The sequence below is a fragment of the Ictidomys tridecemlineatus genome, chromosome 9, assembly GCF_052094955.1.
Source record: "Ictidomys tridecemlineatus isolate mIctTri1 chromosome 9, mIctTri1.hap1, whole genome shotgun sequence".
Lineage (NCBI taxonomy): Eukaryota > Metazoa > Chordata > Mammalia > Rodentia > Sciuridae > Ictidomys > Ictidomys tridecemlineatus.
Window position 1 is genome coordinate 77,308,542 of NC_135485.1, and position 20,023 is coordinate 77,328,564.

General features: G+C 35.6%; 1 long non-coding RNA gene across 3 annotated transcripts in view; it reads right to left on the minus strand.

Moving 5' to 3' along the window:
* LOC144366808 (uncharacterized) overlaps positions 1-20,023 on the minus strand; it is a 167,451-nt gene that overhangs the window by 120,702 nt on the left and 26,726 nt on the right. For 2 of the 3 annotated variants that reach the window (XR_013425946.1, XR_013425948.1), the window contains exon 1: positions 14,916-17,498. The exons of the other annotated variant lie outside the window; for it this stretch is intronic. This is a non-coding gene — a long non-coding RNA (uncharacterized LOC144366808). Of the gene's footprint in view, positions 1-14,915; positions 17,499-20,023 lie in introns of those variants that run through there. 3 annotated transcript variants of the gene reach the window in all.

A 20,023-nucleotide genomic window follows, 5' to 3' on the forward strand; every position in this document is an offset into this window, starting at 1 on the left:
ATAAACATCTATGGAAGAAGTCTGTGTAACATATCCTGGTCATTCAGTGTTTGTCAAAAGAGGAACAGATAAATTATAGTATTTAGGTTGTCAGATTATGAAATATTATAGAACTGTGAAAATGAATAAACCAGATGTACAAACAGTAGCAAATTTACAAAGTCAGGAATAATGTTGTGTTAAAAGGGGGAAAAGAACTGCATAAAGACTAATAAAACATTAGATGAACTAAGATTAATGGATATAAGAATGTAATGATAATATAAAAACAAAAGAATATAAGCATATTTCAGGATAGTGATCATCTCTGGAAAGGGAAAGACTTTCAAAATATTTTTAAAAAATATATAGTGTTTGTTAACATAGTAATCTTACATGGTAAATACAATGTTACCTATTCTTTGTATCCTCTATACTTTCTAATTTTTAAAAAATCTGTTACAATTTAAACAATTTTCTCCTAAAAAGAGTTTCCAATATCCATACCTGAAACACGAGGAACCGCCTTTAAAAAAAAAAAAAATCACTCGTTTGCCTAGTACCCATAATCTAAAAATTAAATTTGCCAGTGTAAGAAACTTAAAACTCTTACCTTCTTTTCACAAGTTATTTGATTGGATAACAATTTCACATCAAGTTCTCAGGAGACCCCATACCTGTATTTCAAAGTTGAAGTAGTACAGTTTCCACTATATGACATCCTCAAAGTTACAATCATTCTCAGCAGAGGGTTTTAAATATAGTTCTATCATCTGCTGTGAGAACAAACAGGAACCAGAGCCTGATTCCCAATTCCTTGGCTCTAGCATCCTTGTAAGAACCTGTTGCTTTCTTAGTGGGTATGTTTTTTTCTATTTTCTTTGCATGAAAAATATTAAACTTCAATATTAAACTATCTATAGCTACATAGAAACAAGATGCTTTCGGTTAACAATTACATCTGCATATGAGAACAGAAGTTTACTATATACTTTTTGTCACCATGAAGAAAATATCAAAGATGCTGTTAATTTTCACAAAAACTGATAAATATTCTCTCAAAAGTAGCAGCCATCTGATTTAAAGAATTATGGGCTTGTTATCTTAAACAAGAAATGATATCCAACTCATATTGATATTTTCTATCTGAAGTATGTCATGCAATATTATAATTTATCTCATAAATCTACCAGAGTGTGATCAAATCCTATCAACTCTGATTGGCATAAATTTGAAACAATAAAGCAATCACATCTGTTTAAGCAGTTGTAGCTTGCTAGACAACATTTTAAAAGTTTATACAATAACATAATTATACTTTTCTTCCTAAGACCCTCTTACACTAGAGCTTTACATAATTTTTTTATGTATACTGGGTTCAGTGTAACCTAAAATAGGAAATATGGTACAAAACAAGGAGATGGAGGAATTGGGGAAGACAGATAAGTGTGAATTTGGTATATTCAAAAAAGTAACAAGCTCTATATGAAGAACTTGCTCTCACAGTAGGGGAGAATAAACAAGTATCTAATTTCATGACTGAAACTACTCTTGAAAAAGTATGAATGCTTAATTTAAACAAAAATATGTGGGTAAAGAACAAAAAGATTAGTACACAGGAAAAAGAAAACACTGAGCAAAAAAAAAATAGTATATAAATAGTATATAAATAAAAATAAAAATAAATAAAAATCACTACCCGTTTTAGGTAATAAAATCTCTACTTTTCAAAACTTGAATTATTTAATTATTTAATGAAAACATATTATGTATATGAATCAATAAGTGAAAAACGCAATATCCCCAAAACTAGAGTATCCCCTAAATTAACTGTATACAATTTTAAGAACATTTTAAATAAGCAAGCAAACCAAAACATAAGAATGAGTAGGCCTTAAAGATATTGAAAAACTATGGCTAAAGAGAAATAAACATTAAAAAAAAAACACTTTAAGCTGTTAAGTAACTTCAAGTTCTCAATGCTTACTATATGTGTATATACATTACCCCTAAAACATGCCTAAAGATAAGGTGAATATTCTAGGAAAGACAAATAAATGAGTATAAACCCCATTTGTAAATGAGTATAAATACCCAGTATGAATCTGGTACATTTAAAAAAGTAACAAGCTCTATATGAAGAACTTGCTCTCACAATAGAGGAGAATAAATAAGTTTGAACAAAAAATAGAGTATCTAATTTCATTACTAAAACTACTTTGAAAAAGTATGAATGCTTAATTTAAACAAAATATGTGGCCATTTACCAAATACATATATGTTATATATAATTTTGAGATCTTTTACTATATAAAGTCTGAGATATACCTTTTACCTGCCATTCTTTACATATAATAGTTTGAATTTAAAGCAATTATATTTCCTACCATTAAGTTTTAAATCAATAAAACTAAAAAACCTGATAAAAGGAAAACCTTCAAAGAAAGACGATGTGTTATCACAGTGGTGAAACTTCAACTCAAGAGGACAAAGACCCTTTAATAAAATCTAGCGCTTATCTCAGATATTTTCCTTATATCTACAGACATAACAAATTTTTACAAAATGAAAAGATTACATTTTGTCAGACTTTTTTTTAACACTATTTGGAATGATTGGAATGCTGTGTTGATGAAAAGATAAGATCTTTTCCTTTTTCTATAATTTTATTGTACTCTCCTTAATTCATAAAAACATCTAATAGTTTTCCTTACTTGATTTTATTCATATCTTCTAGTGTAATTTCTAATTAAATGCAACAGGAAAAATGGCTCTCTTATTCTATTTTATACATCTATAACAGAATACTGAGTCTGGACAATTCACAGTAACAGAACTTTATCCGGCTCATGGTTCTGGAGCCTAGAAAGTTCAAGATCCATGGACCGCCACTGGTGAGGACATTCTTACTTCTTAGTTCCCATAGTGGCATGCAGAAAGACAAGAGATAGAATTTGGTTTTATAAGAAACCCATTCCTATGGAATGAACCCATTTCCACAATAAATATATTAATCCACCTAAGAGGGCAAAGTCCTCATGACCTAAACACCTATCATTTGGCCCCACCTTCCAACACTATTATATTGGGGATTAAACTTTTTTTGTAAAAGAGGATATTTTTTTAGTTTCAGGTGGACACAATATCTTTTATTTTTATGTGGTGCTGATGATCGAACCCAGTGCCTCATGCATGCTAGGTTAGTGCTCTACCACTGAGCCACAACCCCAGCCCTATATTGGGGATTAAATTTCTAACACATAAACTTTGTGGGATACTTTCAAACCATGGCACTCCTTTATGTTGCAACTCTCATGACTACTATGGAATATGGCTTACCTATAAAGACATGTTTTTGATTAACCTAGAATATTAATATTTTACTAAAAGACAAATCTGTTAAGTTTATCTATCAATCACTAATTAAAATAGAATTAAGAAATAAGTTTAAGCCTTCTGACTAATGTATATTATTGCTATCTATTAATCTACCTCACTTTTGCATTTTGTTTTTATTCATTTAATAAATACTATGGGGTGGGAATTAATAAAAATAAGATAATTTCTGTTCTTATAGCAATAAACTACATTTTAATGTTTTATAAGTGCTCTAGAATATGTGGAAGTGTAGTAAGATTATTAAAAAAAAAATCAGGGAAAGCTTAAGAGATGCATCCGGCAAGATGGGTTAACCAGGAAAAGAGGTATGGAATAACAGTGTATAAAATGACTACAAGGTCTTATTTCTTCTCCCTCTCAAAACTATTCTACAATTAATTTTTCTTTCACATGGACAAAACAAATAGAGGTGGCATAAATGAGGAAAGAGATCACAAATTTGGAGGAAAGAGATGAAAAACTTGTCAAAGAAAGTTACTTGTAACAGAATCTGTAAAAGACAAAGAGAAGCAAACTTTTTGCCCAAAGTCAGGCAATGAATGAATCTCACATATTCCACCTCCACAACCCCAGTGGTGAATCTCCAAGTGAACTGAAGGAAAAAGAAAGGGATGGGGATGGGGAAGAACAGGAAGAAATAATTCAAGACAATATTCCCAAACCAAAGAACACTTCCTTTCAGCATGACAAGGTCTTTTGAAGATCCAGTAAAAATGAAATAAGACCCATTTCAAGACTCGTTCAAAATAAAATCTGACATAAAGATTCTAAAACCTGGGGATACACAGTGGAAAACAAAACAAAGGGGGAGGAAGCAACATGGACTTCCTAATAGTAACACTGAACGCTATAAAACAAAGTCTTCAGTATCTGAAAGAATGATCTGCAACCTAGAGTTCCATACCCAACTAAACTAGCAATCAAGAGTAAAATAAAGATATTTCAACCTTTTGTAGTATCTATTTCCATATCATGAAGTAGTAAGAGAAAAAAAGGAGAATGAGCTGGAATTCATGGCTAAGAATAAAGTAAAGCTATCTAATCTGGGAGGATAATCAAATTCGACCTTCTTCAAGATCTTTTTACCACAGCACAGCATAACTAAATGAAAATAGCAGTAGCAGTTTGAGAAATAGTAGCTGTAATAAAATAATACCAGAGGAAGTAATTATAAGCAAGCATTCTTCTAAACGTTTTGCTCTTTAAGAAGTTTTAGAAGACTTCTAAAAGTTTTACTCACATACAGTATAAACAACATCAATTTGAAGACGAACCAAACCATGCATCTATAATAAATGTGTATATGCATGTATATATGTGAGTGGGAGGGTAGTCTTCATTCATGCTATGGTTTAATTGGGTTATTTTAATACTGTCTCAACATAGCAGCATGGTTTATATGAAGAAAATGTTTTAGATATGTAAAATAACATTTCATAAACATTGTCAATGACATATCAGTTCTCAATGTCAGTCTCCTTCCAAAACTGATTAGTTAGCATTAGTTATTTTTCAAATGTTAGTTGAAAACCTGCACATCCTACATGGTTGCCTTTTGAACATAATAAATTCTTTCAACACATTATGTATTCTTCTTATACAGTTTTCATTTATAAAATATCAAAGAAATCAGAGTAAGCCCCTATAGTACTAACTGGAAGCATGCTTATCAACTTGGTCTACTTATTTTTCTGTTCCCATTTATAGGATCCTTAAAATTCACCTTGAAAACATTTTTCCAAAAGCTGTGAAATATCAGTTGGCCTTTATTAAAAGTCATAACCACAAAATGCTAACAAAAAATAAACACTGACCATAATAGAACTTAATATTTAAAAAATTCTTAAAGATTCTGCATGTGAATTAAGATTCCTGTTCAATACATATTATACAAAATTATTAGGAATTACTCAATTTAAAAAGTTGAGATATTACTAGGGTAACCATAGGTCTGAATTTGCCCAGGAAGGTCCCAGTTTACAACCTACTATCATGACAAATTATAATACACCATTTTGCTTTCAAACTGCCAAGTTTATCAATGTGTGTGATATGTATTAAATATAAATTGTGGATTTATAAGATACAGTAGGGTCGACCTAGCTATTATAATATTTCATATTACCAAATCATCTTGTTGATTTTGCGATTAGCATTAGTATTTATGAAAAATCTAACTTAAAATCTTTGGGTGATTTAAACAGTACTCTGCCTTATGGTTCATACCAACATCACCCACACTCTATAACTGTTCAATTCATCTCGTTTTTGAATGCACTCTGTATATTATTAAAGACCTAGGATGGAGATTTCCGGGTCTTCAGATTAGCAAATAGTGTTCGAAAGATGTTTTCCTCTTAGCTTCACACCAAATTCACATCTTTTATTACTTTCCAAGGGTCCCCAGAACTTTTAAATAACTAGATCTATTTAAAACTACAACTAGTTACTTTCTTGTTCTTTAATGTACATGTTAAAATGCTTTAATGCTGTTTTTAGGATTAATAGCATATTTGGGATCATTTCTATAAAGGCTGATTAGCCAACACTTCATTCTTTCAACAGAATGTGTCTATTTGACTCTGATAACAGCATTATTTTTATAAGAAAATCCGTTTTGATCTATTAGAGTCCTGGGCATAGGAGTCTAAAGACCTAAGTGTCGGTCCTCCACCAGGCAAACATGATCTCCCTTAAACACAAGTTTTTTCCTTCTATATGAAGTTTTGGTCAACAGCATAAGATTACGGGAAGAAAAATCAAGAAGCTCAAGTACTTACCTACTGTTTAAGAAAGATGACTAAATATAACACAAAGTAAATGTATCTATCAGAAGTATCGACATTCTCTGACATTTAAAAAGAAATCTACACATACCAAACTACAACAAGTTTAGAAGAAAGGCCTTGAGTCAGACTGCACAAGTCCTATCCCAGAGCCACCACCAACTCTCAGTAATGCGACAATGAGCAAGTTACTTCACATCTCTATATTTTTATCCTGAAAATTATACTTATCTCACCAAGAAAATCAGTAATCCAAGTAGAAGATCTCATCTCAGTGCTGTGTCTACAAGCAAAAACTCAATAATGTTAACAATGATTGCAATAGCCTACATTAATGTCTCTTTTTCAAAGACAAGTCCAGGAGAAAATGTTACATGTGCATGCATGTATACAATGGTTTATTCACCACTGGAGAAGGCAGCTCTTTCTTAACACAAACACATACACACACACACAAGCACATTTGAAAATAAAATTCCATATTTAACAATATCTGGTTGTTCATCTCCCAAAAAGTCACAGATATGTATGATACACACATTTCTAAATTCATGTATATAAATCAAAGGAAAACACTTTCTCTAAAGCAAGCATATGAAGATATTAAAGCAATGTTCCAATTAAATATTTATATATTCAATACTTCAAAATAGGAATTTGGATACATGTGTGCATAATTTACAATTCTATAGTGAAACCTGTCTATAGAGGTTTTTTGCTATATTTCAATACCATCTTAACTTGAAATGTACAATGCAGTTTCTCTCTGAAGTGTTAAAGCTGCATGCAAATACAAAATAAAGACCACAGTGCACACATGGCACTCTTTACCCAAATGACTACCTTAACCTATTCATTAAACCATTCAACAAGAAAGACCTAATTACTGCACTATATCATGAAAGAGTCAAAAAAAAATATTACATTCTTTGGTTAAAAAAATCTTCACATAAAAGAATTATTAAAGTCAAAGAAACTATCTCTCACATTTATAAAGATCTCTGTCCAATCTAATTCATTAAAATGATATGAAACTGTCCATAAGAAGTACGATATGAAATATCATTATGACTGACACAAAAATCTATATAAACATGCTACTTTCCAAATACACATATAATGGAGATTTAAACAACAAAGACTATCAGTTAAATTTACACCTCAAGGGTCCAAATCTAAGTTGGACTTCATTTCTCTGAACTTTCCTAAAAACACTTTAGTAAACTAAACAGATTTTCCACTAAAATAAAGACTCCATTATTTATCCTAAAGGAAGTGAGAAATACAGACCTGCCCTTTTTGAGATACAAAGGATAACGTGGACTGAGGTTTACAAGTTCAATCTAGGCTTACAGATGACAAGCTATATTATAAATCCCTGAATCTACAATGACCATGCACACAATACACTGACATTTTAATCACCTACTATATATCACTACCATACAGTTAAAAAAAAAGGAAAGGAAACAAAAACTCCATGAGCATTGCAATGAATACACTTTTGCCTTAGAGCTAATACTTTTCAAGAACCACAAAAAAAAAAAACTAGACAGTAACAATGCAGCATCTAAAAGCAATAAACTCAAAATTAAGTTATAAATAATTTAAAGCATGTCATGAAGATATAATAATTCATCAGATAAATAATTTACTAAATAATAAATAATGAAATACATAAATAAATCAGCAAATAAATAATTCAGCAAAATAACCTAAACAATAAGCCACCCAAACAAATCACAACCTATAAAACTACAGTGATTTTCTGGATTCTGATAGTTTTAAATAAGCAAATGTACATATACTATATCAATCCTTGTTAGAAATATTTTTCAATGCTACTAGTAAAATCCTCATCTTAATATATAAGAACACATTTTCAATTTTTAAAAGACTGCACAGAATTAGTTCTCATAAATTATTAACATGAATATAATATATCCTCCTATTTTTTACATGTAAGATCTTTAACACATTTTCCCCTCAAACAGCTGGACACCTGAAATATTCTTAACTTACACTTCTTTTATCAAAGAGATATTTATAGTATAACAATCCAACATACTTTCTGATAGTTCTCCTATCTTTAAGGCATCAAAAATGCTCTGAAGCGGGAGAGTAAGAATTAATCTTGGGGCTGGGCTTCTGGCTCAGCAGTAGAGCACTCGCCTAGCACATGTGAGGCACTGGGTTCAATCCTCAGCACCATATAAAAATAAAAAAATAAAGTAAATTAAAAAAAGAATTAATCTTAATTATTATAGATGGTATTCCATTTGTTAATGGATAATGTTTTATAACTCCAATAACAGTCCAATAACAGTAATTGGACCGTTTTTTGTTTTTTAAAATGTCAAGAAATTTAGGATCTGTTTTTTATTTTATTGATTTTTTAAAATAAATGACAGCAGATTTCTTGGAGGACTAAGTTCAACCTCACAGAGTCCAACTTTCTCTATAGGAGCTGACATACAAGCTGTTAAAACTTGCAGGATTTCAGACGTGAATACCAAAAGTTAGAAGGACAAAATGATTGGTTGACATCTAAAGCGACCTTCAATTTGGAAAACTCAAAGTCCTTCAAAGAACACAACAAGATCACTTAACTGCTACAATCTGAACAAGATTACAATCTAAGGTATCACAAGGTGTCTAAAACACTATTGACCTCCTAATCAGTCTGCATTAAATACTTAAAGTTCATCTATCCAAAGTATAGTATTCATGAAATCCATGAACAGAAGAAGCTCTCAAAAACTATTACAGTCTTTCCCATAGATGTATGAACTTTGTGATGATTTTGGACACATTTAAGGAAATAAATTCAAACAATGTAATACAACATTTGATGTGAAGAAAACAAATCCATGTGTTTTATATAGCTCATTTCAATGACTCTCACAATCACCTTTCAAGTTAGGTTAATATTTTACCCGTTTTACAGTCAAGGAAATGAAAACTCAGGAAGATTGTGTATACTGCATACAGAGCCCAAGTAGCAAGGAAGATTTGATCTCAGTATGCAGGTTCATTTAACCACAGAGTCCTTAAATTTAGGCTCAATTTAAAAATGGAGGAAATTCTACCACATAGTATATGGTATACTGGTTAGAGTAATGGTTCACCAGGGGCCATTTTGTCCCCCAATGGAAATTTGGCAGTGTCTGAAAACATTCTTGGTTGTTGCTACTGGGAAGTATTGTTGACATCTAATGTTTACAAGTGAGGGATGCTGTACAATACACAAGACATCTCCCCATCTCAAAGATTTATCTGACCCACAATGGTAGAAGTGGTGGCTCATCCATCCGCCCCTCAGGAAACTGTAGATTTGAATAAAATCATTTTATAGAAAAGCAGTTTTTCCAAAATAATACATATTTGGTTTGAGGATGTAGAGTCTTATATATATATATATATATATGTATATATATATATATATATATATATATATAGCACTACATATACTGAGATATCTTAGAAAAAAATGTGTATCCATGGAAGAACGGATATATGAAAACTCTCTGTACTTTCTGCTCGATTTTCTATAAACGTGAAATTGCACATGTCTTTTTAAAATGTGTATTCCTCACTTATTTGTAATTAACTATCTTAGAAGCAATACTAAAATAATGTCTACAGTTATTTTTAAAAACTTTAAATTTTCATATATTAACTTTGCTGACAAAATTTTGATAAGATTAAAAGTTACATTTATGAACTGTCCTCAAAGTGAGTATCCAAGATATTTAATATTAAAAACTTACAGGGATGTATTATTCCAATGTTTAAAATATGTAATTGTCAGTGTTTTGTTTTGTATTTTGCCTGAAAGTATCAAGTACTGATGGCCCAAGTTTCTGCCATCTTTTTGCTCTGACATATACTGTTTCTCTATATAGTGACCTCATGTTTCAAGAAGGTTGTGGGGCCCAGCACCTAGGTGCATGCCTGTAATCCTAGAAGCTCAGGAGGCTGAGGTAGGAAAGTTGCAAATTCAAAACCAGCCTTAGCCACTTAAGTGAGTCCCTAAGCAACTCAGTGAGACTCTGTCTCAAAATAAAAAATAAATAGGGCTAGGAATGTGGCTCAGTGATTAAGCACCACTGGGTTCAATGCTGTGGGAATTCCAACTAACATACAGACTTAGCTGCTGCGACCCCTCGCCAGCAAGGAGGACACGACACAGGATTCTTCTCTCAGCAGTTTATTCAGGCCTTTAATTATGTGTCTCTGGAAGCTTCATCTTATTACTACTACTACTACTACTACTACTACTACTACTACTACTGCTACTACTGCTACCACTACTTCTTCTACTCCTACCTCTACTACTACTTTTCCTACTACTTCTTCTCTCCTACTACTTCACCCGAGCACCCCAGCCTTGATAAAGCACATCAAGCCCCAATGCACAACTGCCACGTGGATCTTTCTCATAGGGTGTTTTACAGCTACGTGCCAACTCTCCCAAAACAAGGAGTTGTTTATCACAGGCCACAGCGCTTATCAGCGCCATCTTGTAATGGCGACCACGGTCCGCTGACACGGCTCACCACAGTTCCCCGTTTTTGTTTTACTAAGACAATACAGGCGAGAGTAGAGGTCCTATCCCACTGTGCAGAAGTGGCTGCATAGTATGGCTCAGCCCTAGGGAGGCCCTTCCCTGGATCTGACTCCATATCAGCCGATGCCTTTTTTCGTGGGACGGGGCATGGACATCCAACCTGCATGCAATAGGACATGCTCTCCTTGAGGTCCACTGTAGGATCACTCAAGTGCAGTGCCTTGCCTCGCATCCTGTATCGTGACGATGGTGAACATAAGGGGGTAGCTGGGAATACCTCTGTAGGACAACCACAATTAAGTTGGCGACACCCTGAGAGAAAGGCACGGGCTTTAAAGCCATAGCTAAAGACCAGTGTGGAAACCCTTCTGCGTGCAATGGCAACAAGACCTGCAGAGTGCAAGGGCTTTCCAGCAATAGAAGAAAGACAAAAGAAGGACATGTCGAACCCAGGGCAATGTTAGAATAACTTGGGGTGCAATGACCATGTCAAAGGCACTAGTGTGGAAACCCATCTGCGTGCAATGGCAGCAAGACCTGCAGAGTGCAAGGGCTTTCCAACACTAGAAGAAAGACAAAAGAAGGACATGTCGAACCCAGTGCAATGTTAGAATAACTTGGGGTGCAATGACCATGTCAAAGGCACTAGTGTGGAAACCCATCTGCGTGCAATGGCAGCAAGGCCTGCAGAGTGCAAGAGCTTTCCAGCACTAGAAGAAAGACAAAAGAAGGACATGTCGAACCCAGTGCAATGTTAAAATAACTTGGGGTGCAACGACCATGTCAAAGGCACTAGTGTGGAAACCCATCTGCGTGCAATGGCAGCAAGGCCTGCAGAGTGCAAGGGCTTTCCAGCACTAGAAGAAAGACAAAAGAAGGACATGTCGTTCCCAGTGCAATGTTAGAATAACTTGGGGTGCAACGACCATGTCAAAGGCACTAGTGTGGAAACCCATCTGCGTGCAATGGCAGCAAGACCTGCAGAGTGCAAGGGCTTTCCAACACTAGAAGAAAGACAAAAGAAGGACATGTCGAACCCAGTGCAATGTTAGAATAACTTGGGGTGCAACGACCATGTCAAAGACACTAGTGTGGAAACCCATCTACGTGCAATGGCAGCAAGGCCTGCAGAGTGCAAGGGCTTTCCAGCACTAGAAGAAAGACAAAAGAAGGACATGTCGTTCCCAGTGCAATGTTAAAATAACTTGGGGTGCAACGACCATGTCAAAGGCACTAGTGTGGAAACCCATCTGCGCGCAATGGCAGCAAGACCTGCAGAGTGCAAGGGCTTTCCAACACTAGAAGAAAGACAAAAGAAGGACATGTCGAACCCAGTGCAATGTTAGAATAACTTGGGGTGCAACGACCATGTCAAAGGCACTAGTGTGGAAACCCATCTGCGTGCAATGGCAGCAAGGCCTGCAGAGTGCAAGGGCTTTCCAGCACTAGAAGAAAGACAAAAGAAGGACATGTCGTTCCCAGTGCAATGTTAAAATAACTTGGGGTGCAATGACCATGTCAAAGGCACTAGTGTGGAAACCCATCTGCGTGCAATGGCAGCAAGACCTGCAGAGTGCAAGGGCTTTCCAACACTAGAAGAAAGACAAAAGAAAGACATGTCGAACCCAGTGCAATGTTAGAATAACTTGGGGTGCAACGACCATGTCAAAGGCACTAGTGTGGAAACCCATCTGCGTGCAATGGCAGCAAGGCCTGCAGAGTGCAAGGGCTTTCCAGCACTAGAAGAAAGACAAAAGAAGGACATGTCGAACCCAGTGCAATGTTAGAATAACTTGGGGTGCAACGACCATGTCAAAGGCACTAGTGTGGAAACCCATCTGCGTGCAATGGCAGCAAGGCCTGCAGAGTGCAAGGGCTTTCCAGCACTAGAAGGAAGACAAAAGAAGGACATGTCGTTCCCAGTGCAATGTTAAAATAACTTGGGGTGCAACGACCATGTTAAAGGCACTAGTGTGGAAACCCATCTGCGTGCAATGGCAGCAAGACCTGCAGAGTGCAAGGGCTTTCCAGCACTAGAAGACAGACAAAAGAAGGACATGTCATTCTCAGTGCAATGTTAAAATAACTTGGGGTGCAACGACCATGTCAAAGGCACTAGTGTGGAAACCCATCTGCGTGCAATGGCAGCAAGGCCTGCAGAGTGCAAGGGCTTTCCAGCACTAGAAGAAAGACAAAAGAAGGACATGTCGAACCCAGTGCAATGTTAGAATAACTTGGGGTGCAACGACCATGTCAAAGACACTAGTGTGGAAACCCATCTACGTGCAATGGCAGCAAGGCCTGCAGAGTGCAAGGGCTTTCCAACACTAAGAGAATAACAAGGAAAGACATGTCAATCCCAGTGCAATATTATAATAACTTGGGGTGCAATGACCATGTCAAAGATTTACTGTTTAAGATGCGCAAGCCAGACTTGAGGTGAGTTGCCATTTTCTAAAGCTGCAAGAGCTTGTATGATCATAGCCTTATCTGGAGCACTGCGGGCCTTGAGACAACAGAGAAGCCACAAACAAAGTATCACACCAAAGCAACATACTGTCCCAAAAATGCTTATTCCCACCCAATTAGTGAATTGACCCAAAGTCACGGGATCAACACGGGTGTTATTCAAGACAGCTATCTGAGTCAGTTGAGACTGGATCATGTCTTCCGCCACCATGGACCAATTCCCGGCCAAATAGTCACCGATGATGCGGGAAGCATTCCTGGAATCATTAAATCTGACAGAGGTTATACATAAATGTGCACGTTGGTCAATGCAACCCAAATGTACCAGGTCAGACAATTCTTCTGAGCTTGAAGTAGATCTATTCTTTGGTTAGCAGCTAAAATCCCTGACAAAAGATGTTGGTTAACTTTATTTTGAGATTCGAGTATGGTGGAGATTTGTTGAACAACTTCATTAACAGTGACAGCAGTTTGCACCTGGCTGGCCATGGCTACTGCGGCCGTAACTGCTGCAGCAGCAGCAAGGCCTGCATTAGTTAATGGCCCACCTATCTCTCTACAGACTTTCATCCAAGCCTCTATGCCTTTGTTTTTATAAGGAGTAATAGCTGCCTTACATTCTTTAGTACACTGTTCAAAGACCAATTGTTTAATCAAGGGCATGGCTCTATCGGGATCGCCAAAAATTTTTCCTGCAGCATCCACCATCCTAGCAACAAAGTCTGAGATCTGTATTGACTGTTTTCCAAACTTGAGAATGAAAAGTCCTCCCGGAGCCTTGGACTCCACCTACACACGGGGACAGAGCAATGGGTGGATCTATGGGTGGAACATCAGGTATGGAGCCCTCCTCTAGGTTCTCAACTTCCTCCCCAGAACTGGATTTATTACCCTTCTCACAGCAGGCTTTTACATCTGTTGTTTCCCGTTTTTTCTTTTTTATCTTAGTCTTACGTAATTGTTGTAATAACTTGTCCAATTCCTCAGAACTGTTTGAGCTACTTGTGTCCTTGGGAGTTTTTAACTCAGTCAAGTCCAGATAGAGCCTTCTCCTCTGTTTAACTTCAGACTCCCTTGTCTGTTCACCACTCTTACTCCTAATACTTTCTCCTACCTCGCTATGTGACCCCTCCGATTTTCCTTCATGCAATTGCTCAAGAACGGCCTGACCCTCGCTCACAGCTTTCTGGCATTTACCATCCATTATACACCCCCTCACTAATTTCCAAAGCGGAATGGTACCGCCCTTTAAAGTTCCTTGTTTGTAAGTGAAATCCAGATCTTTCTCTAATTTATCCCAACTGGGAATCGTGAGACTCCCTGAAAAAGCAAACCAAGGAGCTACAGAGTCAGTCTCTTTTAAAAACCTCTGTAATGTGCTCCGCTTCACTTTAAGTCCCTTGGAACGCAGTAACCTGTCCAAGGCCAGCAAAATTGGGCTTGAGGAAGTAGCACCCATACTGTTCCAAGCAGTATTAAGAAAGTGAAAATACAAAATCCCGCTCTCTCCTTATTTACAGAGGAGCGTCTTATTTTATTATTTTTCCCCCGCTCTCTCTTTATCTACAGAGGAGCGTCTTATTTTATTTTTCCCCCGCTCTCTCTTTATCTACAGAGAAGTGTCTTATTTTATTATTTTTTCCGTTCTCTCTTTAATTACCGAGGAGCGCCCTGCTTTCATATGCGGATTCCCACTTTACCTGGGAACTTACCGGTGCACCACCCTGACTGCTGAAAGTTCTGGATCCTGGGTACGAGGGATATTGGTTCCCGTATGGGCCGCCAACTGCTTACTCCCCTCGCCAGCAAGGAGGACACGACACAGGATTCTTCTCTCAGCAGTTTATTCAGGCCTTTAATTATGTGTCTCTGGAAGCTTCATCTTATTACTACTACTACTACTACTACTACTACTGCTACTACTGCTACCACTACTTCTTCTACTCCTACCTCTACTACTACTTTTCCTACTACTTCTTCTCTCCTACTACTTCACCCGAGCGCCCCAGCCTTGATAAAGCACATCAAGCCCCAATGCACAACTGCCACGTGGATCTTTCTCATAGGGTGTTTTACAGCTACGTTCCAACTCTCCAAAAACAAGGAGTTGTTTATCACAGGCCACGGCGCTTATCAGCGCCATCTTGTAATGGCGACCAGGGTCCGCTGACACCGCTCACCACACTTAGCGTATATCTATAAATATAGATCCATCAATATGCTAGTAGATAAAAACTGCGATCATACAAAATTTAATACAACTGAATTAACTAAATGATTATAGTGGTTTCACTGTGACTTTTGGAAGGGTAACTAATTTATTTTCTCCACACATTTCATTACTTTAATTTTTCTACAAAGATATATACTATATTTACAACTATATGCTTTGACCTAGATCCTAAAGTCATCATGCACCCTATAAAAGTAGTTTAATTCAGGATTCAATTTATTTCATTACTTAGAATTTGCCAATTTGTAAACACAATGGTGTGAAGAATCTGTAACTGGGCTCTATCTTTCCCCACTGGGGCAAATCATACACATTTTTCTAGCAGGCAGTAAAAAGTCAACCTCTCAATGCCCAACTTGTATTCAGCTTACCAACATTTATATATCACAACTGTCAGCTTTGCACAAATCATTTCTAACCAGATGCTAACTCCATCATTCCTAACAATCTACCCAGACATATTGACTGCTTTGCTCTTCTCACTCTGTGGAACTAATCATTTGTCCTTTATGCTTCTACAAATCCTTCTACTTTCTATATTTCTGATTTGTTTTTAATTTTTGCCCTATCATATATATATTTCTGGTTGCTTGTATAAGGACATACCTAACAAATCTCTCATTTTTATGTCTATCTTGTGTTGTTTTAAATTTTTCAAGTACTACTATAATTACATAATTGTAATGAGAGTATTGCTTTCTAAAAGTTTCATAATTACCATTAATAGAGTTTCATAATTTAGAGCACTTTAAAGTTCTCCACATTTTCCAGTGTAATTTGACCTAACGCTATTGCCACCCCGTAAGAAAAAAATTAAAAAGTAATATATTTAAGATCATTAAAGTGCATGGAGTTGACCAAAATAGCAAACAAAAAAGTGAAATACATCATCCCAGTCCTTTAGAATTTGGAAAATAAGACACCTGCATACAAAAAAAATGTCAATAGTATAGAAGGATTAGTGGGAATTAAAGAGAGACAGCATTTAAACAGGATTGAATAAGTAAAACTGATAGCTATAATAAATGTCCCTTAAGAAACCATAATAGCACTAGTGGAAGAACAGTGGGAAACTAGAAAGCAAAACGGAGTAAATTGTAATGGCCTATAAAAGAAGTCTGGCAGACCAAAGAGATAAGAAAAAATAAAAATGAACACATGGGCTGGAGTTGTGGCTCAGTGATAGAGTGCTTTCCTTGCCTGTGTGAGGCCCTAGGTTCGATCCTCAGTACCACATATAAATAAATAAAAGCTCCATTAACAACTAAAAATATATTTTTTTTACATATAATGAAAATATTAGAAAGTTGAGGCCTACTTCATAAAGTTATACTATGGACAGAAAGGGACACTGTTTCCAGCTATCTAGAAAAACTATGTACTTTGAAAATAGTAGCTACAATGATAATAGTAGCTACAATTTTCAGTTAGGAAACATTTTTGTTTTAATAAACTGCTTAACTACCAAGAAAGTACCACATCCACATCCACATAAGCTATACACAAATGAAAGTAGAAACTTTAGGAAACAGTAAGCAAACTCAGAAAGCAGATTTCATCTTTAGAGTATGTCACTAAGATTGGTGAAATTGAGCTTACATTTTAATGACTGTATAAAGCTCAAGAGATAAAGACTTTGAAGTCTCAAAAGGAAACACATGTGGTACTACAAAAAGCTATATTCTCATGTTAAGGGGGTCGGGGAGAACTAAAAGGATCTCACTGCTGTAACCCTTTTATAGTCACACCTGCCCCAGTCACCACCAACCACTAATCTGTATTCCATCACTATAATTTTGTCATTCTGACAATACTTTATCAATCCTGAGGTTATAACTACAAATTGCCCTTCCCAAAGGTTCTTGGACTAAATTTGCACTGCGTGCATGATCCAATAAGTCTCAAAGATGTCCATTTAAATAAAATAAAATGTTCAATTAAAAATATGGGAGTTTGGGGCTGGAGATATGGCTCAAGCGGTAGCGTGCTCGTATGGCATGCATGCGGCCCGGGTTCGATCCTCAGCACCACATACAAACAAAGATGTTGTGTCCACCGAAAAAAAAAAAAAAAACTAATAAATAAATTCTCTCTCTCTCTCTCTCTCTCTCTCTCTCTCTCTCTCTCTCTCTCTCTCTCTTTCCCTCTCTCTTTAAAAAAAATATGGGAGTTAAAAAAAAAAGTTCTCTTAAACTGCTAGGCAGGTAACTGGACAAAGTGTAGGCAAATCCTCTGAATGAAAATAACATCAAGTCAAGCCTCCCAAAATCCAACACTTTTCTAAAAACACTCTGCTAGTCAAAACAACAACAAAAACTAACAAAACATGCAAGGATACCATACACAATGAATAGGCTTATTTTTTTTTCCACAAAACACAGTTCAAACGAAGAAGAGCAGTTATGATAATGAGAGGAGTCTTAACAAAACGCATCTGAAACTATATGATAAAAGACCATTTTTTATGCTTTCAAAGAACTGGAGGAAAAAACTTTTGCAAAATGCAATAAAAGTGAATGTCTTAAAAATCATATGCTTAGGGGCTGGGGTTGTGGCTCAGTGGTAGAGCATTCACCTAGTGCAGGTAAGGAACTGGGTTCGATCCTCAGCACCATATAGAAATAAAATAAAGGTATTGTGTCTACATACAAATAATAAATAAAAATCATGCTTAGATGTCATGACAATGTCAAGCTGCTATACAAGCTTCTAAATAAGTGCTTTGAATGTCTGTCTTTAATTCATCACAGAGTAGTAAAATCAGTTTGCAAACCAACACTGAACTGAAGACCCTACTTTGAGCAGCACTAGTCTAAAACACAAGTAGATAACTATAACAATATTAAGAATATATACAATATTCAAATAGATTGTGATTTAAATTCTTCCAGACTAACTGAAGACTGAAGTGGAAGGTCTAAGATGCAATGAAAAAGTCAGTAAAAATTTAAGAAAATGTGGGGCTGGGGATGTGGCTCAAGCGGTAGCGTTACAACAACACAGTCCCAAAATAGCATTCTTTTTAAACTAAGGACATGGGCTGGATAGATTCTAGATGAGCAAAATGAAGACAACTTAGTATAGAAAGTTATTTAGAGACCAAATTTCAAGATTTAGAGAACAAATTTCAAATATCAAGAGCTAAAGGTTACCTGTCCTAATGGAAATATACTGTCGCTAATGCCAAAACTGTGGGTAGCTTATTAAGTTAGGGTATTTTTAAATGTATAACCTTATGAAACAGAAAAAAATTACAACCACATATTAACAGAGGTTGAATATGTTTTCATTTTCAGTTATATTGAATGAACAGGATTCCAATTTCCATTAACTATACTCTAGAGTATGAATGAGTTACATAATACTTTAGCATACTTTACACATCAAACTCTCCAAGCACAATATATTATTTTACTTTTACTTGCAGGCATTTAAAGACCCTGCTCAGACTTCCAGAAAAAAATCAAATGTAAATTCAAATCCACTCAGAGGGGAAAAAAAAAACTTAAAATTATGGCACCACATCTCCTAAGAAAGAGTCATGACTAATACCTATATAAATGTTTGGTCACTTTTTACAATGTTAACACATCTAACTGAAGCATCTCAATAACCCCATAGGATTATGGTTTTATAGAATAGATAAAATAATGGCTTAAAAATTTAGAGAATGAGGGCTGGGTTGTGGCTCAGTGGCAGGGCGCTCGCTTAGCATGTGCAAGGCCCCGAGTTTGATCCTCAGCACCACATAAAAATAAATAGGAGATATTGTATCCAACTACAATTTAAAAAAAAAACAGAATGAAGAAACATGCTAAAAAAGGTATAAGATATGTACATTGAATGTAACAGAAAAAAAGATACCCAAAAATCTAATCACCCGCTGTTTCTTCACATCATTCCCATCACAGGAAACTGAAAGGACAATCATTAGGCATACACAGCAAATAAACTAAATGATATTATGCCTTAATCTATTTGATTTCAGTACCACCAAATTCAAACAGTTTAGCAAGATTTTTTTCATGTAATTGCTTACTGAGGATAATAAGAATCATATGATGCCACTTTCAATGGTATGGAAAATTAATTTAAAGGGAAAAAAACTCAAAACTCGGCTGAAGGATTATAACTTCTATCTGGTATAAAGTGAGGCAAAAAATTGTCACCCATAAAGTAATTCTGAAAAGCCCAGGGACAAGAACCTTACATAAGAATTCTTCTCCAAAATATTTTGTAGTTATACTGATACAAAGGTAAAACCTGAACATATAATAAGACACTTTGGTGGCTTAGAATGAAGTTGGATTTAAACTTGAAATTTATGGTGACCTGAAAAAATATACATTGTTATTGTTTAAGCCAGATACAATGTTCGGTATAGGAGAGTATTTGGCTTTATAATAATTTTAAACTTTGAAAGCCCACACCAAAGTTATAATCATGTTTGTATGTGTTCTTAGCTACTTCAAGTCATTTCTGTGGAAAGAAAAAGGCAGGCATTTAAAAACAAACCTAAATATATAAGAACATCTACTGTGATGTTTTCACTTACACGTCCTGATCCCTACTTAAAATATGAAAGTT